Here is a 5475-nt window from a genome sequence, read left to right on the forward strand (position 1 = left end):
AATTTAGAAACCCTAATTTTCCCAATTCACAAACCCTAACCCCTTACTCCCTTTCTCCCAAAATGCAGTCACACACACAGAGGAGAGGAGAGCGTCTGAGAGAGCTGAGAGGAAGAGAGGGGGCTACACCACATCGTCGTCCAACCGCCGTCCATCCCGCCATCACCGGTGTCTCACTGCTGTCGCTGTAGAGACTGAACGCCTTTGAGTTTCCTGCTGCCACCTTGGAGGCCGTCTGTCATCAAGAGCGTCAGGAGAAAGAGAGAGGGACGAACTCGCGAGGGAGAGAGAGGAGGTTGCGCCGCGTAGCCGTGGAGCCCGTCACACGTGTCACCACCGTCGGAAACAGAACCATGAAGAGGAGAGGAAGAACGATGTTGGGAGGAAACTGTGAGCTGCAAGCCGCTGACCGAGAAGAAGCTTTGTCTTCGTCGCCGCGTTGGAGTCGTCGCTGCCAACGCCGCGCACCGCCATCAGCACCTTCGTTGAAGGGAGCTCGCCGTCATAGTTCAATCATCATTGAGCTTGAAGGGAAGCACCACTGAAATACCCGACAGCAGCTTCCCCTGCGTTCCCAATTCCATTCTAGAAACTGTAACACTCTTGCTCGTGCTCTGCTTCCCGATTTTATTTCTCTACTATATTTTCATTCTGAATACAATAATGTATGTTCCTGTTTGTATTGTTGTCGCCATCGTCAATCTGGATCCTAGTCGTCCCTGTCGTTCATGCCCCTTTGCTGCACCTGTTTCTCTACTGCTATTATTTGGAGTACCGGTGTTGATGCTATTATGAATCTGTTAGAGTTGCTATTGGTGAGTCCGATGCTACTTTAATTCTGGATTGATCTTTTCTTTGATTATTGTCTATTTACACATTTTATTATCACTGCTACACTTGTTCTGAGTTGATCCCGGTATGTGCCTTGTCTTGAGATCTCCAGGGCTGTGATTGCTCTTAATTTCCATCCAATTTGAATCCTTTGTTTGGTTACAACCCCGGTCACTGCCGTGAAGATTAACAATGCTACTGTTCCGATTGCTGCCTTTGCCATTCCGGTTGTGTGACAGTCACCGCTGCTGCCATGAAACTAAAACGAAAGGGAATTGTTACGTTAAATTATGCAATTGCGACATCGAGGTAGGGGGTTTAAAACGATTTCAATTTAAGAATACCTACAAGGTTTATTGAATAACTACAAATAGATTTAATAGCTGTGAGTAATTGATTGATTATGCGAATATTGAATTGTGGCTGAAATTGTGATTGGAATGGTTGAGATTGTGATTTGGAATTGTTGATTAGTGATATTGATTGATTATGCGCATTGGGAATTGTTTGATGACTAATTGTTGATAATTTCTGAATTTTAATGGGTTATGTTGGATTTGTTGCCGTTGAGCTGTTATTTGGTATATTGTAATGTTAATGAACTTGGTTGGTGGTTGATTTGGAATTGGTTTTGAGGGGTATTGAAGGGTTGGATTTTGAATACAAAATGATTTGCTGAAAATCAGGTTCTCTTGAAATTAAACGGCAACTTTGAAAGTGAATCAGTGGCTCTACAGTGACTGAAATAATGAGAATTTAAATGTTAAGTAAATTATATTAAGTGTGATTGTTGAGATTCAATTTTGAAGGTTTCATATTAACTGGAACATTAGTTATGATTTTTCAAAGTTAAATTGTGGATCTGATTTTCTGCACTATTTTAAATAAAATTAGAAACTTTGAAAATCTATAACTAACTCTATGATGATCGGATTTGCGTGGGACTAAGTCTGGATTAAGCTTGGGAATATAGGGAGTTGGACTGGTGAATTTGAGACTTTTTCATTAAGTTTATGATTTATGGTAAATTTTTGAATTATGGATGTCAAATCTGGTTTTTCTGCAGAACGTTTAACACAGCAGCAACTTGTTTCTTCTATTGGAAATTTTCCAGTTTGAATTTTAAAATGGAACCAATTTTAAATAAAACTTTTTTCCTATTATTTTAATGCCATAAAATTTCAGAACAATTGGACTTGTATTTTTAAAGATATGAAATTTTGAAAGATGATGCATTATGCAGAAAAAGCCAGATTCTGTTTTCTTAAATTAGTAACTTTGAGAGTTTATAACTTTTGATCCTAGATAGATATTGAGATGCAATAAATTGGAGGTGAAAATTAAGTATGTTTAGCATATGTGATTTAAATTTCAGGGTTTTCCATGTTTTAATAAGTATGTTATGGGACTTGGAAGAGGTTGTGCTCAATGATTTGTAAAACAGAATTCTGCAGAGAATTACCTAACTTCCAAGCTACGTAACTTCTTCATTAAAAATGGTATGACCCTGGAACCAATTCAGAAATAAATTTGGATAAGTTATGTTTAACCACATTAATTTTGAAGGTGGTTGGATTTAATTTGGATTTTATATGAAATTTCGAATGTTGTATGTTGTTGCTGTCTTCTGGTTTTAAGGCACTACAGAGCAGTCACAGTTTTGCTTATATTTCCAAAGCTAGAGGCAGTGAAAAATTGTGATTTTTAGTTTAATAGAAAGCTTAATCCGAGACGGTCACATGGATATAAGGTTTGCATAATTCCGAATTCGTTTGATATTTTAAAAATAAAATTGAAATTAGATTGCCGATGTTGTTTTGGTGATTACTTGGATATGGAATTTAAGAAAATAGATTTTATATACTATTATCAAATGTTTTTGAGAATATATTGTTGTGGCAATTACTGATAAGAGGTTGGTGAGATGTTGAGAAAGAAGGACCCGAAAGGGTTGTTAAGTCCTATTTTTAGAGGAAATTATGTCCAAATTTTTATAAAAAGTATAAGGATTTAATTAAAATAAATTTAAGGCTTGATGATAACTTCACTGATTCTTTTAAGAAAAGATTATTTGGTTTATGAGGTTGTTGGCAAGGGCGTGGGTCTAGTCCCGCTTGCGTATTTGCAATTATGAAAGAAAAAGGAAAGAGTAAAGTACTTATTGTATGATTGTCTGTTGCTTGAGGTAACCCAAGAGATATTGTTTGCTTATTTGTTGCTTGCGGCAACCCAAGAGATATTATATATATATTTGTTGCTTAATGCAACCCAAGAGATATTATTTATTTGTTTGTTACTTAATGCAACCCAAGAGATGTTTGTTTATTTATCTGTTGCCCTGAGGCAACCCAAGAGTAATTTTCCGTTCCCAAGAGTATATATTTCCTGCGAGTAGAAAGCAGAGGCTGTCTCAATAGAGCTGCTAATAATTATATGCGCATTTATTTGAACGGAAAATCGTATCCGGGAAATCGTGAACTCGTGACCAGATAAATGTCGGGAATGCAGGTGCTAACCGACACATGAGCTCATGGCCTATACTAGGACTAGACATTCATCATATGCATCTATGTGATATTGTTTAGGTGTGTATATTGTAATTGGTTTGCCTAAGTGAATAATTCTGTTTAATTGCTAATTGCTATACTTGATGTAATTGCTCTTGATTGTGTTTGAACCTCATTACCTATGTTTGTAACTGATTATTTGGATTGTGGTGATTGGATGTTGATTGAGTTGTTTGGGCCTGAGGCCGTGATTGGTACATTTGAGGTCTAGTTCTGTATAAAGTATGAAAAATCAAACTGGTTCAGCATAGACTTAATGAACCTATGCTTGGAACAAGTTGGTCATTCATATAGTCTAGGAAACTTTTAAGAGTTTTATAAAGAAAATATGGGTCTAGGATTTTGAAGAATTAACTAATGCTTTTAAAAAGGGTTAATTTTCTTTTAGATGTCTCTGAATGAAATTAACTATTTGCACTTTATTCTTTACTTTCACGGCATTCTCGACCTCTACTGAGAACATGTGGTTTGGTTCTCACTCCCAAATTTTCCACCCTTTCAGTGACACAGGTTTGAAGATACAATATGAAGCTACAAGCGATTAGTAGGCTTTCTTTATGGTTTTAATTGCTTTCATAGAGTCCCCTCGCTCTTGTCCTTTGAGGTTTTATTTTGACAGAGGGGTAGGTGTTGTATTTGGGTTTATATGACTTCTTATGTATAAGAATTACTATTAATAATACTTATGTGATTGTTATTATTATTTGCAATGTTTATCCTTGATACATGTCTTTAATGAATAAAAACAAAATTTTCTGACATTTTCTTAAAACTGAAACGCGAAATCGATACAAAGGCTCAGTAATTTAGTTAATATTAGAAAAGGTCACGTGACGTTCATTCTAGTAGAAATACCCTGACTTAAGCAAGGTATTTTGCTAGAAGGGATGTTACAGTTTTCACCGTGACCATAGCCTCTATGGTCACCCCTCCCTGAAACCGTGACCATAGCCTTATCTATGGTCACGATTTTGACCGTGATCACAACCTCTATGGTCACTCCTTCCAAAATCGTGATCATAGCTTTATCTATGGTCATGGTTTTGGCCGTGTCTATGGTCACCCCACCTAAAACCGTGACCATAGCCTCTATGGTCACCCCTCCCTGAAACCGTTACCATAGCCTTATCTATGGACACGGTTTTTCGCTATGACCATAGCCTCTATGGTCACCCCTCCTTAAAACTGTGACCATAGCCTTATCTATGGTCACAGTTTTTACCATGACCATAGCTTATCTATAGTCACCTTTTTGTAAAACCGTGACTGTAGCCTATTTCGTTTTATGAAATTTAATTTTTTTTTAAAGTATAATCACATCCTAAAATGATAATCACAAAATAAATCTAAAACTCAAAAATTCAAGAAATCTAAATCATAAAAGTTACATTATAAGCTAAATATATTTTTTGTCCAAACAAGACAAATCAAAATAGAGTGTAATTTATCTATTACATGTAATATCGGATAAAATCTTGTTTCAAAAAGTACAAGACACATCAAAATATATATTACATTTAGATCATCCTGAGAGCTTCACAATATTAGTGTCATCTCTATCTACTTAGATAATTCTGACATAGCAAATTTTGCTTCTGAAGCACCTATCAAAAGCCTCTCAAATGTGGCTTCTGCTTCAGTAATTCTTCCTTGCTACATAATTATGCTTCCGTATATTCTTCAACATTTTTACTGACAAACTTAAATCAACATTACAATGAGAGAGTAAACAGATACAACAACAACATAAGTAGATGACCTGAGACACACCTGCCACCTGAGGCCGAAAAAAGGGTCTATTTAACATCACATATGACTAGTAATAAGTATATAACATGATTTCATACCTCCATCACATACAGAGCAGCAACAGGAGGGCCCAGACACAGGCCAGTCCCAACAAATAACCATCCTACAAGCATACCAAACAAGTTGTTTATTGCTGCACTGAAAAATTGAAAACACAGAAATTTTCACTGAGAACTCGCCATAAGGATTCACATTTGAGAACAAGGGAATCTGCTACTTGACTAAATTTAAATCAGAGTGAGGTCAGATGTTTTAGAAAAAGCAACTC

General features: G+C 36.4%; 1 long non-coding RNA gene across 1 annotated transcript; it reads left to right on the forward strand.

Moving 5' to 3' along the window:
- LOC140173165 (uncharacterized) lies at positions 1-4108 on the forward strand. Its single transcript, XR_011875334.1, has 4 exons — positions 1-594; positions 714-815; positions 944-1140; positions 3901-4108. It is a non-coding gene; the product is annotated as an uncharacterized lncRNA (long non-coding RNA).
- The last annotated feature ends 1367 nt before the right edge of the window (positions 4109-5475 follow it).

Source organism: Arachis hypogaea, chromosome 17 (assembly GCF_003086295.3).
Source record: "Arachis hypogaea cultivar Tifrunner chromosome 17, arahy.Tifrunner.gnm2.J5K5, whole genome shotgun sequence".
Taxonomy (NCBI): Eukaryota; Viridiplantae; Streptophyta; class Magnoliopsida; order Fabales; family Fabaceae; genus Arachis; species Arachis hypogaea.